We start from the raw sequence: 17,598 nt of genomic DNA, 5'->3' as shown, positions 1-17,598 counted from the left end.
TGTATTTATTAGCATAAAGAATAATTTGTAAGGCAAAGGAGGAAGAAGCATGGGGAGTTTTTAGCATGGGTGTTGAAAACACATGGTACACTATATAATTCACATAAAAATGTGATAAGAAGTACTGAATGGAGCACTGGGTGTTATATGCAAACAATGAATCATGGAACACTACATCTAAAACTAATGATGTAATGTATGGGGATTGACATAACAATAAAAAAGATGCAAAAAACCACAAAAAACCCCCCAAAAAACTAATGATGTAATGTATGGTGATTAACATAACATAATAAAATTAAAAAAACATATAAATACAATGCAACATGAAGCTGTAGAAAGAATGCTATTGAATATTATTCACTGATTTCTCTTTACTACACAACTGTAGGTACTTGGTAGAAATTTATCTAGTCGGTGAACAGAATTAAGGAGATACAAAAGAGTATCAGTAGTGGAAATTGCAATTAAACATGTATATTTCAGAGGGTAAACTTCATTTGGTTTATTTTTAATGACTGAGAGAGAGGAGATATCTGTCCCCGGATTGCATCTCTTGTGAGGTCTAAGTCAGAGAATGTATGGTGGGACTGTCCAGCCCCTTCCCTTACTGGGAAGTGAGTATCTCTCTCTAATGAACTTTAAGAAGTGCCCTTTAGGTTGGTGCTTTTGGTAAATCCCAGGAATGAAGTGTGTTATGCAATCCTGAATCACTTAAAGATGGCTTTGCCTCCCAAGGACACTGGCTAAGATAAGCCAGCTGTCCAGACCTGACTATCCTGGCCTTGAACCTTGTAGGAATGCCCTTGGTGCGGAGACAGTGCAGTTCACTCTCTGGATAAGCCTACCTGTGACTGGAGTGGTCTGTAATGTGTTAGACTGAGGAGCTCCAATGTAGGCTCATTGCTTAACTTCAACATACAAACATTTTTGTTCATATTCTTAAGTTTTAGTTTATATACATTCTCAGTTCTGATCTGTTTTCCCCATCCTCTCTCTTTTAAAAACTACTGCTGTACCAGAATCTTCCTTGTTTCATGAAGGTGGAATTACTTGGATGGTCGCTGATAACATTCTCCTTCCACCATCCTTCTTTCCTTCTACTCTTTTTGATTACCTGTATCCTTTACCCTGTATCAACTCCTGGCCTTGGCTTCAAATTTTTCTGATGTTAGGAGTTCAAAATAAACAATTTTGACTTCTTTTACTTGTCAATATCTCCCTAAAAATAAGTAAGGATGAGGATAGAATAACACAGATTATAGAAGTAGAGAGAAGAAGACATGGCAGCAGGGCCAAAAACAAAGGAATATATGGATTATGATTATCCACTTTGCTGGGGACTCTACCATTTGTCAGTCTTGGGACTTCATAGTTTATGCTATCTTAAAAATGTCCCTGTTCTCCATTCTGACGATGATGTGCAGCCAAGTATGGTCTGCTGAAAATAAGACTTGATTTAAAAAAATTACAGTTGTAATCTAGATCCTTCTGAGATGGAAGATTATGAAAAATGGTTTGAAAATGGACACTTATTGTGAAAAATCCCATTTGGGTGATAACTGAACACATAAAAAGCAGGCAACACTTTGGTGTCTTCCATTTACCACAGTGCAGCTGACTGCTAAATGAAAAATAATAAATTATAAGGGATTTTTGTATTGGCGGAACTAACTATTCAGTTTCTAGACTGTGCTGGTGGGTACATAAACCTACTCAGGTGATAGAATTGTATCAAACAATAAATTGTATCAAAAAATAAATTAGAGAAAATTACTTTAAAAATTAGGTTGTAAGAATATAGTTGCAAAGGAAAAACATCTCTGGAAATTTTAGCTGAATAATTTGGTTGTTAGGAGAATGATATCTTAATCTAAAGAGTTTCTTGGAAGGAAGTTTAGTTTAAAAGGTTCAGTGTAATATAAGCCATTTGGAAATAATGCATAAGGATGTACTTTCAGTAAAATTTTAAAGGATATGCATACTCATATGTGAAACTTTAAATCAAAACTGTGAAATAGGCACTATGATAAAGTTACAAGATTATTTAGAGAGCAGACTCTGTATTCATTATGTTTTAAAATCTGTAAAAGATGAGTTCTTTCCCTACACATCCAGAATGTAGCCTAAATACATAAAATCAAGTAACAAGTCAAGTAGTAAAAACACTAAGCGTATTCTCGGTCATGGTTTGCCATTTGCGTGCATGTGTGTGTGTGTGTATTTGTGTGTGTGTGTGGCCTTGGAGAGCTACATACTTATTCCAACTGTTTCTTAGCTCAAAGCATTCTCTGAATTTTCCTTTTGAAAATGCCTTTGGACTCTACGGCACATTATTTTGGATATCATTAAGGGAGGGAAATGTTTGTTTTTTGTGAAATAATCAAAACCTATCAAGTTAAGTCTGGTAAGTAAAATGGTAGATGAGATTGAATCATATTCTGTTGGGTCAAAAACAAAGGGTTACTGTAAAGCGATACACTTACTTTTCTTGTGTGGTTCATTTATTGGTTCTGAAAAAAGCAAGAAGTGTTTAGAACTCAAAGTGGTAAGCATATATGGCACCCATTTACTTGGTTATGTTTGTCATAAAGTCAGTTGTGCATAATATGATCTGATACACTGGGTATCCACCAATTAACAAAACATATTTGTTGAATACCTCCTATATTCCAAATAATGAAGGGATTAAAAAAGACCATTATATGTATTTTCAACACAATGAGACAATTCCATTCCATATATTTTATTTATTCCCTATACTTAATAATTGATGGGCAGATCTGCTACTCTTGACCCATTGTATTGAGAGATTGGTGTGATTGCACCCACAATGGAGTGTCTTGCAGTTGTATGTGATACTGGATCTTTGTGGGCCAGAGCCACCAAGTGTGGGGAAACCTTAATGACACTGAGTAGAAGGCATCCAGTGAACTCCTAGGATGAGCTGATAAAGAGTTTGGGAGAACTCTTGCTCTGGACATTCTGGGGAGATTTCCTTGCTCACAGGAAGAGTTGAGAAGTGCTTCTTGAGTCCTTTACCAGGAAACCTACACTCTCCTATTTTTCCTCTCAGGGTGCTCAAGCAAATGCTGTATTTCTTCAAAACTGTTTCAGTTCAATGCCAAGATCAAGAAATCAGGGAATTCTTTCGGGTGTTATGTGTTGTTCTTAAGAATGAACCTATAGGCTCTGAGCAAATAAGAATTAAATCCTAGTTACATAGGGCCCAGTGAATTACCTTAAGGCTCTGCTCTGGGCCCACAAATTGTGGGTTGTGGTCAAGTTACTAAATATCCCTGTTGCTTCCCCAATCAGCCTTGTTTCTGAATGTTTCTGAATGTTGATATCTTTGATCAGGTTTGCAAAGTGATCTTAATCTGCTTCTGTGTTGAAGAATGACTTCTTTGCTATCTCAAATGAGTCATCTAAAAATTTAATTTAATGACCTATTGAGGTCTACTAACCACAAAAATAAGCACTATATTTATATAACACTTTGCATGTATAGAAAAAAAATAACATACATATTTGGGCTACATATATCAAAAGGATGGCTCACATATATAGAGAGAATATATAATATAGACAGATGTGTTAAAAAAGAGAAGGGGATTAAAAAAAGAATTGGAGTAAATTGTAATTCTTAGTTTTCATATTTATCTCTAGGTTGTGTAAGATCCAGTTCCACGACAAAATTTCCCCTATTATTATTCTGCTGGGCCTTATAATTAGGAAAAAACTCAAAACTGATCCTCCCTTGCTATGTTTTGGTTGAATAACCTTATTCTTGGATTTAGTTAGCATGAATATAAGGCTTAGATTCAAATCAAGCTTATAAAATAAAATATTCTTTCTTTCAAATTTGCCTCTGTAGCTTCCATTCCTCATCAGATGTCAAGATTAATTCACTTACAGTGCATACAAGGCTTATTCTTTACATAAGAAAGAAAGCATTGTTTTCTTACAAATGAGTAGAAACTGCTGAAAGATGGAGCCCCAGCGTTGAGCTTTTATCCTGAGTTTGTGGGAGAGTGAAGGTGCTAAGAGATATTATCCATCCTTCTCTCAGATATTTTTAAAGATCCATAGGCCTCCCATGTGCTGGAAGGTGAGAGAGGATTTAAAGTCTTTCTGAGAATGATTCCTCACGTTACTGTGGTTTTCTATTACTAATATAATACTTATTTTCCCAACATCTGTGACACAGCGTTTTTTTTTTTCCCTTCCAAAGTAATGAACACAGGTAACTCCTCTTAAGAAACAGAAGAGTTAAGCATAAGTACCAGACTGTTTACACTTCACTCCAAGTGGTTCAAATTATTCATCCTCTGATATACTTTTTGTTTTCCTAAGAAAAATGCAGCTGTACGTGTACTAAAACTAAAGAAATCTAGCTTTGGAGAAGGAATATAATTTTTCAGCTATTTTAGCTTTCGTTATTGGTTATCATTTATGACCAGGAGTTCTGATTTTCCTTTCTGGGCCTACGTCTTGTAAAGGGTTCACGTGTCTCTTTGGATGCTAAACCAGAAGGAACGACTCCTTTCTGGGAGTAGAGGACTTCCAAAATGTGGAATGTAGGTCTCCATGAAAAAAGAGATCTTTGCTTCTTTTGTTTGCTCTTCTATCCTGATATCTAGAATAGTTCTTGTTAGATAGTAGAACCTCAGTAAATATTTGTAGAATAAAAAAAAAAAAAGCTGTAGGATATGGGTTTATTGGAGCTTGATCTCCAATGACCTCTACATGGGGAGAAAGGGTTATCAATGAGTTGCACGGATGCCTTTCTATTCCCTCATTTGAAGAACGGCTTACCTCACCTTTTTCCAGGCTCAGTAGCTGAGGGAGCAGAACTCTGTGGCCTAGAGTGCCAAACTCTGCAATTCTTCAAGAAGCTGTAGTTGGGAATCCAGAAGGTCTTGGAGTGTTTGCAACAACCCTGCAGAGAAATGCCAGTCAGCAGAGTGCCACAGGGTTGGCTGGGCAGGGTGCTGGGCAGGGTGTGGAAGCCTTTCTCAGACTCATCACATGCATGCCCACATACTTTAATTTTTGAATGCCATAGACTTGGTTAATAACGTATCTACAAGCAACCAATGATTATATTTTAGAGTTCTTATATCGTTACAAAAAACTCAAACTATGTGAAGATATGTTAGAATGTGTATAGAAAAGTGAAGAACAGATTTTTGGTAAGACCAGCATGTGACTTGTATAACAGCTCTGAATTACAATCTGGAGTGTGGAATGCTGACAGTCGTTCCTTCTTTCTTCCTTGTGATTGCTAGGATTTTATTCCCCTCTGCAACAGGTCATTTTGGAACCAATTTTAAGATGAGAAAATACGTCAAAGAATTCTGCATGAACAGAGTACCTCTCCCTTGTTATCAGTGGGGGTTCCACTGTTTACAGAGTGGATGGATATGATGCTCATGTCTTTGAACATAATAGCTTTTGACAAATAGACTGAAATAATTCCTTTTCAGCCATACAGTTGTCTGTAAATCTTTGTAGTCAGTCATCCAAAGTGATGACATTTAAGATATAGTTGATACGCTGTTTATCTTAAAGAAATATTTTAAAATTAATTCTTCAGACCTGTGCAATATTTTATCTTTTCAGTTTAATAATATCCAAATGTGCTTTTTGGTTGCTTTTGTGAAGCAAAAAAAAAACCACATGTGTGTTTCTTCATAAATCAGTCAGTTAGCTTTGAAAATACAGTACACTTCAAGTACATAGCAACGGCCTTCATATTAGAGCAGCATGAGGAGATGAGTTTGCTTTAGTTTTAGGTTTTTAATAGACTTCACTGTTATGTAGTGAAGACAGAAATACGCCATAGAAGTCTCTTTTCCTCTTGTATTATTTTGATCCTATTGTTTCTAGTGATGCTTAGAATGGAACATAGACTTCCAGACCGTTGGGTAAAATTATTAGAAAATATACTTCATATAAACCTGCTCTTTTGACTTGTTAGGTAAATATCCTGGCACATGAACTCAACATTTCAAATTATGACTTTGTAAGGAATTTTCATGTACTTCCAATGAGTTGTTATTATTCTTGTGTTCTTTGCTTGATTTATTTTAAAATTATGCAAGACCTTGATGTATGTGGAACTAGAACATATAGCTTGAAAGTTCTTTCAAAACACACATCAAATCCATCACTTTGTTCTGTCAGTTTTATCTCTAAATAATTCTTGGATTTCTTCATTTATTTGTGTTCCAACTCATCACCCAGACCGGATCACCATCATCTCTGTATTATCTGAACTACTGGAGTAGAATCCCCTCCCCAATACCCCAAAATAGTTAATGACACAGGAAAACACTTTATGTAGAGAAGCAGAAGTTCAAATTGAATATTCAAATCAGTCGTGATGGAAACACACCAAATGTTAACAAATAGAATTAGGAGTGCTACTTCTTTTTCTCTTTCATACTTTTTAATATTTTCCAAATGTCCTACAATAACCATGAATTACTTTTAAAAGATTTTAGTAAGGTACATTCTCATTTTAAAAATTTCAGGTAATACAGAAAGGTTAAGAAGAGAACAAATTTCACCTAAAATCCTACTACTTCCAAATAATAATCATAAGGTGAACATCATGCCAAATCACTCTCTCTCTCTCTGTCCATATACACACTCACAGACACACACACACTCATACACATACACACACACAGAGGACAAAGGACACCTAGCCAACTATTTAGACAAAAGATAAAATTTTATAAATTCAGGGGCACCTGGGTGGCTCAGTCGTTAAGTGTCTGCCTTCGGCTCAGGTCATGATCTCAGGGTCCTGGGATCGAGCCCCGCATTGGGCTCCCGGCTCAGCGGGGAGCCTGCTTCTCCCTCTCCCACTCCCCCTGCTTGTGTTCCCTCTCTTGCTGTCTCTCTCTCTGTCAAAAAATAAATAAAATCTTTAAAAAAAATTTATAAATTCAGCAATAAACTATAAATGTTTTTTTATGAAGTATTACATTTTATATTACTTTAATAATTTGTTTCCCTCCCCCCCAAATTAAACCTTGTTAAAGATGCAAGGTGTCAACTATGAAACAGAAATATCACATGAATGTAGCTTTTTACATTATGGAATTAGAATACCATTAGGATATTGCTAGGGCAATTAGAATGGGGCACCTGGGTGGCTCAGTCGGTTAAGCCACTGCCTTCGGCTCAATCATGATCCCAGGGTCCCAGGGTCAAGCCCCGCACTGGGCTCCCTGCTCAGCAGGGGGTCTGCTTCTCCCTCTGCCCTCCCCATGCTTTCTCTCTCCCTATCAAATAAATAAATAAAATCTTTAAAAAAAGAGAATACCAGCTGCATCAAGCTATATTCTGTTTCTTTCCCCTCCTGCTTTGTTCCTACTGCCCCAACATGTGTGTGACTTTTAGAAGAAACATAGCTAACATACCAGTCCATTAAAGACAATATAGCTTATTGGGGAGGAGGAGATGTAAAGTGTCCTTTCCTCCTTAGTGATAAGTTCTCTGTAGAAGCATCAGTTGCTTTCTTCTCAGTTTTCCAGGACAATTTTAATATTCAGCCACCAGCCAGTGGGCTAGACCATTTCCTACCATGCACATTGAACTCCTTATGTAAACCTTTCTAAAAAAAGGATGAAAAAAATATCATCTGAGACTCTTCAAATTGTAAAGTGTAATAATTCATAATTAATAAATACATGGAGAACAAAGGAATTTACAGTTTAAACATTTCTGTATTCAGTAGCCTGTGGATTTACGGCTCCAAAGAAATCAAACCAGATAAACTGACAGTCAATTAATGGGACAATCAGTAGAGATTTTCTCTCTGTTTTCTTGTTACTTGATTTTCATGGGGACTTGACCAGTACCACCTTCCCCACCTGAAAGTTGGAAAACTTTTTGTCTCATATGGCAGTATACTGAAGTTAGCTAGAGCCACGTCTTTGCGAATAGACAGAACTGGGTTTGAAAGTTCTTTTTCCACAAGTAAGTATCAAGTATGACTCTGAGTATGTCACTTAACTTCACTGTGTCTTAGTTCCCCACTCTGTAATATGGAAATAATAAATTCTCACTTTGACACAAAATTATGTGAGACTCTATTACAGCAGTTACTTGACAAAGGCTCATTCCCTTTCTTGCTTTTTACCATCTAATTTAGTGTTTTTGGTGGGGGAAGGGACTTGTATGTTTTAAATATGTCTCTTGTAAGTAATTCAGAGCTGAATTAAAAATTTGATCTGAAATTTTGTTCTTAAATTGGTGATTTTAATCTGTTTATATTTTATATGATTTCTTTTATTGCTGGATTTATTTTATTATCTGATTTTGTGCTTTATATTTTTCCTACTTTGACTGTGTTTTCCTCTTTTCTTTCCTTCCTTTTTTTTTTTTTTTAAAGATTTTATTTATTTAACAGAGAGAGACAGCGAGAGAGGGAACACAAGCAGGGGGAGTGGGAGAGGGAGAAGCAGGCTCCCCGCTGAGCAGGGAGCCTGATGCGGGGCTCGATCCCAGGACCCTGGGATCATGACCTGAGCCGAAGGCAGACGCTTAACAACTGAGCCACCCAGGTGCCCCATCCTTCCTTTTTTTTTCTGACTGAATTTTGATTTAAAACGTTTCTTTCCCCCTAAATTGATTTGGAAGTTATAAACCCCTTCTATTTATTGCCTGGTTGTTCTTAATCTTAACAAAACCCAAATTAATCTCTGTTCTCCCTAGCAATATCCTAATTCTGATCATTCTCTTCCTGTCTTATATAGAATTTTGGGCATTATTTAGATTCCATCTTTTTTCATATATTTACATAATTGTTATTTTATATATTCAACATTTGTTTATATTTACCAGTTTCTTTGTTTACCATCACTTATTTCATCCCAGACCTTTTCTCTGGAATTATTTTACTTCTTACAGATGTATTTTCTTTAGCAATTCCTTTAGTGAGGGTTTGATTATGTTAAACACAGATTTTTGTTTGCCCAAAATGCATATGTTTTGCCCTCATTATTTTATGATAATTTGGCTGAGTAACAACTTGAGATGGTCATGATTTGCTTTTAGCAATTTTTTTTTATTTTTTTAAAGATTTTATTTATTTATTTGAGAGAGAATGAGAGAGAGCACATGAGAGGGGGGAGGGTCAGAGGGAGAAGCAGACTCCCTGCCGAGCAGGGAGCCCGATGCGGGACTTGATCCCGGGACTCCAGGATCATGACCTGAGCCGAAGGCAGTCACTTAACCAACTGAGCCACCCAGGCGCCCCTGCTTTTAGCAATTTGAGGATGGTGTTCCAGTGTGTTCTGGATCCACTACTGCTCTTGAAAAAAATCTGTTTTCTATATAACTGTTATTCCATTGTAGATAAACTTTTCTCTGGTTATTTTTAAGATTTTTCCTTTTCTTCAGTATTTTGCAATTTCACTACATGCCTAGATATGCTCACTTTCTTCCTTCTTCCCTCCCTCCTTTTCTTCCTTCCTTCCTTCCTTCCTCTATTCTATTTCGGAATCTTTGGCTTCCCTTATTTTCTCTACTCCCTGCTTTGAATCATAAATCACACATTTGTTAAACTTGAGCATGTTGCTCATTTGTAATTTAATTTCCCTTTCTTCTCTTTTTTTTTCCCCTTTTTTAGAGAGAGAGAGAGAGAGAGCAAGTATGTGTATGGATGTCCCTACACAGGGGTAGGGAGGAGGGGGGAGGGGCAGAGAGAGAGAGAGGGAGAGAGGAAGAGGGGATCTTTTTTTTTTGCTCATCAATCTTTATTCAGTTCTGGGGGGAATGCCTCCCTTCCCATGCTCCTGTCCCTCCTGCCCCCTCCACCCCAGGGCTCTGTGGGATTCAGTGTCCTCTGTTGAGGGTAGGTCCTGGGGCCCAGAGGCCTAGTCTGGAGAATATTCAGGACAGCTGGTCCCTCAGTGGGGATGCTGGTCTTCTCTGTTGTGGGGAAGAAGGGAGGTGGGCAGAAATACTGCCCACCAGCACTCGGAGCTCCATTATCTCCCCAGCTTGGGTTGCAGGGTAGTGGGGGGTGGGGGTGTCCCCAAACCTCAGCAGCTGGAGGGCCTCAGGGATCAGGTTCCCAGGGTAGCACCAGAGAAGCAGCTCAGAGCAAGGGGAGGGAGAGAGGATCTTAAACACGTTCCCAAACACAGGTCTCAATCTCAGGACCCTGAGATCATGACCCGAGCGGAAATCAAGAGTCTGGTGCTTAACTGACTGAACCACCCAGGCACCCCTAACTTCCCTTTCATATTTTGCATTTCATTATGTCTCTGAGCTTCATTCTGAATAATTTCTGTATAAGTCTTTATATCCTGGGGCACCTGGGTGGCTCAGTTAGCGTCTGCCATTGGCTCAGGTCATGATCCCAGGACCCTGGGAACGAGCCTCACGTCAGGCTCCCTGCTCAGTGGGGAGCCAACCTATCCCTCTCTCCTCCCCACTCATGCTCTCTGTCGCTATCTCTGTCTCTCTCTCTCAAATAAATAAATAAAATCTTTAAAAAAATCATTATGTCCTCAGCTCTGTATGATTGTTTATTTATCTGATCTACAGAATTTTTAACTTTAGTGATCACATTTTTCATTTGAGAGGTTTTGATTCTTTTTCAAATTGTCCTGATTTTTAAAAGTAGTACTTTGTTCCTATTTTATGATTTCAATTTCTTTTTTGAATAATTGAAAATATTTATTTTATATCCTATATTTCTAATATCTGAAGTACTTTGTGGTTTAATGCTGCTTTTGTTTGTTCTGCTAACTCTTATATATAGTTTTTTATATTTAGACTGAGCTCATGTTTAAATGACTGGGCTTTATGTGCATAAGTTAATGTTGAGGGTGCATCCTTCTGCAGAGAATTTGTGTTTGTGTCTCTTGGACATTCCAAAGTATAACCAACCCAGGGTGACTTAAAATAGTTTCTTTGTTTGAGTTTTGTTGGACCTACTAGGTAGTATCATTTTAAACCCAAACTTTGGAGTATGTCATCAACCTTGTGGTTATTGTCATGGAAAATTTCTGTTCATTCATTCATTCATTTATTTCCTGAGTCCAGACCAGGAATGACATTTTTCTTTGTCATCTCTTTTTGTCAGTGGATGGACATTTTTTTTCCCCCCAAGATCTTATTTTATTTATTTATTAAACATTTCACTTGTTTATTTGAGAGAGAGAGAGAGAGAGAGAACATGAGCAGGGGGAGGGGCTGAGGGAGAAACAGACTTCCTGCTGAGCAGGGAGCTTGATGTGGGGCTCGATCCCAGGACCCTGAGATCATGACTTGAGCCAAAGTCTTAACCAACTGAGCCACCCAGGTGCTCCCCTCCCCCCCAGATTTTATTTAAATTCAAGTTAGTTAACCCATAGTGTAGTATTGGTTTCAGGAGTAGAATTTAGGGATTCATTACTTTTTAAAATTTTTTAAATTCAATTAACATGTATTAACATGTATAACTAATGTATTATTAGTTTCAGAGGTAGAGGGCAGCGATTCATCAGTCTTATATAACACCCAGTGCTCATGACATCACGTGCCCTCCCCAGTGCCCATCACCCAGTGACCCCATGCCCCACCCCCTCCCCTCCAGGAACCCTTAGTTTGCTTCCTATGATTAATAGTCTCTTATGGTTTGTCTCCCTCTCTGATTTAGTCTTGTTAGGGATTCATCACTTTACATGTAACACCTAGTGCTCATCACAACTTGTGCCCTCCTTAATGCGATGGACATGTTTTTTAAATTAACTCTGTGGACGCTGGCTTTACCTCTAGATCTTAATTTCTCCCTCTTTGGCTTGACACAGTGCCTTGCCTACGGTCCGCTATACAGCATACAAAGCTCAAGCCTTCAGGCCCAGAGGTTGGCGCAAATGCCTGATCACACTGCAGTGACAGTAACCACTCTGGATTTCAGTCCTCGCTTCAATTTTTTTGGCTCCTAAACATTCCTACCCCCTTTAAAGTTAATTATATTATTATGTCTATCTCAGTTATAAATTTAAAATATTTCCTTGGTATTTCTGTATGTTTATGTGATAAAAATTTTTCAGAACATTTATTCTACTCTATTATAAAAAAAAAACCCAGAGCACACAATACCCTCTTAACTGGTCTCTTAATTGGTCTCCCCCTTCCACTTCCAATCCATTCTCCCTCCAATAGGCAAGGTGATGGTAAAATGCAAATATGATCATGTCACTTCTCCAGTAAAAATCCTTCAATACCTTCCAGTTGTGGGTCAAATCATATCCCCTGGTACCTGTGACTTTACAGATGTAATCAAAGTAAAATGAGATCATACTGGATAAGGGTGGCCCTTAATCCACAGATTGGTGTCTTCATAAGAAGGAAACTTGAAGATGGAGACAGGGATACCCAGGGAGAAGCCATGTGATGAATGAAATTATGTTGCCAAAGCTGAGGAATGACAAGGATTGCTGGGGAGCGCCAGAAACTAGAAGAAGACATAGGATGGTTTCTCTCTAGGAGCCCCCAAATAGGGGTGAACCATGCCATCAACTCGATTTCAGACTTCTGGCCTCCAGAACTGTGAGAGAATAAATTTCAGTTGTGTTAAGCCACCCAATTTATGGTAGTTTTTTATGGTCACCCTGGGAAACTAATACACCGGTAAACAGATGGACCAGTTAATACTAGGACAACAGACCAGAGAAAACTGAGAACAAGTATTTTCAGAGATATGGCTTAGACACAAGCTGACTGACACTGCAGAATGAACACTTCCCTTTATAATTAATATAAAATAAAAGATCCTTGGTATGGTCTGTTACACCCTTTTGAGCTTCCCCGCTTTAGTTTTCTAGCTTCACGTTTCTCTGTTACTTTCACTGGCCTTGTTATGGTTCCTTGAACAAGCCAAGCTCTTGTCTGACTCAGGGATTTTGTATATGCTGATCTCTCTGCCTCAGAGACATTTTTGCCTATGTTTTGCTTGGGTAACTATTACTCATCTTTCATGTCTGGTAAAAGTCACTCCTCGAAGATTCCTTCCATAATATGTCCCCCGCAGCAGCCATCTGCTTAGGTCCCTTCGTTATATATTCTCATGTACTTTTCCCTCTTCCTAACATTTATCAGATGTGACTGGAATGTGTCTGTTATTTGTAGGATTTTCTTTTTAATGTCTGCCTTCCCCACTAGACTATATGCTCCATTAGGCAGCAACCATGTCTGTTTTACTCTTCTCTATTTCCCTAGCTACCCTCATTGGGTATGCTATAAATATTTTCGAATGAATGAAAGCACATTTTAAGACTTGTAATTAGATGGATGGACACAAAGATAAAAATATCCATTTTTCAATTTTTTTTTTATTGGAGCCAGAGTATTGGGCAAATTTTTTCAATCATTTTTACTTATATAGATATTCTGACAGGTTAATTATAAATGTCATAGTATTCAAAGAGCAACCACTCTTCATTCACTCAAAGTCACGGTTTGAAATATATTTGAACTGCCATATATGAGTACAATTGGTATATTTCACTGGTTGCTTATAATAGGTACTATTTAAGCTAACTTAGTTCAATGTTCAAAGTCAGTACTCTGTTAATAGCAGAAACAATCACTGAAGATATTATAAAACACGTACTTTCTTTAAAAACTTAATATAAACTTGTCATTTGTGCTTAATTACAGGAAATATTTAAGGTCATTCAGGATTTTCTAGGTAATTCTCAAAATTCTTTCTAGAATGTGGCTTACTAGGCCTATATCATGGAATTCTCCACCTGCCTTGCTCTGGCAGAAGGCCAGCTTATTGACCCTTAGAGCAGGCTGTGAACTCACCTTTTAAATGATGTCTATTTCCTGAGTATTTTCTCTGTACTCAAGCCCTGAGACCGTTAAATTACGGAGGGCACAATTCTACAAATCAAAATATGTCACAAATAAGTGTGGCCCTAGCACCCGAGGAATTCTTAGGGAATACAACTGAAGTAACAACTACGACATTCAACTCCAGGTCTACTCCATTAAAGAACAACCCACTCTAGCTAACCTCATTTCATAAGAAAACTTTGTAACAGTGTTGAAGAAAATAAGCATACACAGAGGAGAACCAAATATAGAAATGCCACTTTGCTAAAATGACCCCTTGATGGATTCCCTAAGGAATATTGTGGATGGCCTTTAAACCTGGAGCCATATAGTCGAGTTGTGTTACATGTTTTCCAAATTCTGCAGATGTTATGAAGGCCTAAATTTGCATTGAGCAAAACTGATAATTGCTTTTAATGTGGAAATGATGAGAATGGTCTAGGTTGTACCATGAAAATGTGCTGTAGAAAAACAGTAGAGGTCTATAGCTCTACCCTTTAGCTGGTTTATGTAAAACGTTTACTGATGGATGTGGTCTATGGTTGAAGGAGGTACCCATTCAGAAGATCCCCTTCCAGATAGGCAGTTGTGATATGTGTTGTCTTTTTCTCTAGAGGTGTCCTGCTTAAAGCAGGGGTCGGCTGAGGGCCAGGAATATGGACTTTATTGTTGTGAGTCCATATGTGACCTGAACAGGCTTGGATCCTTTTTGTAACTGTAGGAACTTTAGGAGGCCAGCTGATGTCTGGGACCTTCTGGTAGCTTTGCATATGGAATTGCAGACTTTTAGAGCTAGAATGGATCTTTCTTTGTATTTTGTGTATCCCTTTCCCATTCATCTAATAGATGAGGCCTCACGAGGTTCCTTGATTTGCTGAAAGCAATGTCTTCAGTTAAGGGGTACCAGCATTAGAACCCAAGGCTTTGGATGATCAGTCAGCTCAATGCTTTTGCACTGAACTGTGCTACGTCTGAAAGATTCCTTGTGTCCTATGCTCAGTGAAGAATGGCCCATAGCTTGAATTAAATTGACATATTTAAAGGAAAAAGACAACCACAAACAAAACCTTTTTCTACCTAGAGACAAGTGAGTTCCGTTCATGCAGTTTGTTTTAGGATGCTTTGGGCGTGTCCCAGAAGTCAAGTACATCATCCCCCAACAGTGGCAAGACCTCTCAAGATATCGGTCTTTAAGGAGTACTGCTGGTCAGATCTACCTAGTCTGACCATCAAGAGTATTATGCCATTGTCAGTTGAGTTCATCTAGTCTAGACATCCATAATGTAAGTTCTTATTCTATATTTTAAAAGGCAATAGAGCTTCTGATTCTTGATTTTGGCTCAGGTCATGGTCTCAGGGTCATTGAGGGTGGAGCCTGCTTAAGGTTCTCTCTCTCCCTCTCCTTCTCCCTCTGCCCCTAGCCCCTTCAAAAAATAAATAATAAATAAAAATTAAAAAAAAATAAAAATAAAAGGCAGTAGAAGGATTAGTTGAAACAGAATGAATGAACCTAAAATATATAAGGAAAACAATATATACTTTTTAAATGCAGGAAACATAAACATAAATTCATAACAAGTCAACTAAATGAATATACTCTACATTATGGGTATGGTGTTAACTTTGAATTCCTTTGTCTTTGGAATTAATGAAAATCAGATCCAGGAATGGCAAAGACAGTTTGTCATCTAGATTATGTGTTACAGTATGACCTCTGTACTGTGTTGAGCCAGATAGGATAGTTCTCCTATGTGTATCCCAGCATTGGATACCGATTGTATAGTTTTTATGGTTTTCTGAAAGCTCTCAAACTTATATTTAAATAAAAGAAGCTGCTTTTTATCAAGTTAATGAAGATACAACTTATATACAATGAAAGTAAGATTTATTTATTATCTGAGGGGGAGAGAGAGAGAGTGGGGAGAGGGACAGAGGGAGAAGGAGAGAGAAAATCTCAAGCAAACTCTGTGCTGAGCACAGAGCCTGACGTGGGACTTGATCCCATGACCCTGAGATCATGACCCGAGCCAAAATCAAGAGTCAGAAGTTTAACTGACTGAGCCACCCAGGCGTCCTGAAAGGCATACATTTTAGGGGTAGAGTTTGATGGGTTTTGATAAATGCATGCAACATAACCAAGATGTAGAACATTTATGTAACCCCAGAAAGTTCCCTCTTGCCCCTTGTCAGTGTCTCCCCCTCCCAGCCATCTCCCAAACCCTGCTGTCACTTCTGTCAATATACATTAGCTTTGCTTGTTATCAAATTTCATCAAAATGGAATCATGCCCTATGTACTCACTTGTGTAGCATATTTTATTAAATATTTCTAAGGAGGGTGATTTCACTTAATGTATCATACAAAATACAGTTGACCACTTTATCTTGAAAATACCTTGAGCAAGGCTGTCTGCTTGGTTCTCTTTTAGCAGTCTGACAGTCTTCTGAGCTCTGTGGGTTGTTGATGGGAGGGGTAAGTTCAGAGGTCAAGGTCAATGCTGAACTAAAAAGGTTGCCCCATCAGAAAATGTTCCAGCATTTCCCGTATATGATGATCAAATACCCCTATGGCTGCAACTCTTTAAACTTTTAATGCTTCACCATTTCATAGCTACTGGTAACTCTGGAAGCAATTCTTTTTCCAACTTGACTACTTTGGTCAACTGGACCTTGCATTATGGGATGTAGCCTGTGCTCAGAACTGCTAGGGGTTAAGGGTGACTACGATGTGGCCCTTTTCACAGTGAGCCCAGAGTTGTGGTGGGAGATGTTCATATAACCACTTGAATCCCCAAACTATCTTTTCTCTTCTGTTGTACATTTGGGAAAGTGGGTCAACATTCCTCAGTTCCTTACTTGGCCAATGTTCTTCCAAGTCACGCATTCCCTACTGCCCAGCTCTGGGCAACCATTCATTTTGCTGTTAGTTGTGGCCTGGAATTCAATTAGCAATAATCGCGCCTCGGATAAACCTCATTGGCTACGATACTGCCACTGTGCAAAGCTGTGTGGCCTGGAATTCAAGGATACAAATCATCTCACAGCTGATGTGATACCACTGCATGAAAGAGGGTAATGGGTATTATGTATGAATAAGGGCAGGGCTCAGTTCTCCTAATGGACCCCAGAGTCCTGTCTCTGACACTACCATTCAAAATTATGTGGAAAAAAGAAGGACATTGCAGTGGAAGGTTTTAAAACCATCTCCTAATTATTACTTCTCTAACATCCAAGGCAATGTCACCCAAGAAGTTAAATGTGTGTGTGTTCCTCCAATTATTAATCAAAATAGTCTATTGATAAAAGTACCTTGCTAAAAGGATTTTCCCAAACCATGGGACATTAAGTTTCCGTACTAATTTTAGTAATTTGGGGGTGAAATCTTTTGGGTTTTCCACATAAAGTATCATGTCATCTGTACTAATTGTATTAAAAGTTTGTTTTAAAATAAAAATTTTAAATAATTTTTTTCCAGAAGTGCATTTTTCAAAGTGTAGTTTTTAGGAAACTGTAAAAGGCATATTTAAATTTTTTTTTGTTCAGTTATGCTTTATTTTATACTATTTTATTTTATTTTATTTTTTTAAAGATTTTATTTATTTATTTGAGAGGGAGAATGAGAGAGAGAGCATGAGAGGGGTGAGGGTCAGAGGGAGAAGCAGACTCCCTGCTGAGCAGGGAGCCCGATGCGGGACTCGATCCTGGGACTCCAGGATCATGACCTGAGCCGAAGGCAGTCGCTTAA

General features: G+C 38.1%; 1 pseudogene; it reads right to left on the bottom strand.

Annotated features, from left to right (window-relative positions):
* Positions 1–16,746: 16,746 nt before the first annotated feature.
* On the bottom strand, positions 16,747–16,859 carry LOC115941911 (U4 spliceosomal RNA; annotated as a pseudogene).
* Positions 16,860–17,598: the final 739 nt, after the last annotated feature.

Source organism: Leptonychotes weddellii, chromosome 2, assembly GCF_054177405.1.
Source record: "Leptonychotes weddellii isolate Sample4059 chromosome 2, ASM5417740v2, whole genome shotgun sequence".
Lineage (NCBI taxonomy): Eukaryota > Metazoa > Chordata > Mammalia > Carnivora > Phocidae > Leptonychotes > Leptonychotes weddellii.
Note: the sequence above shows the minus strand (reverse complement) of the source record. Positions and strands in the feature narration are given on the sequence as shown.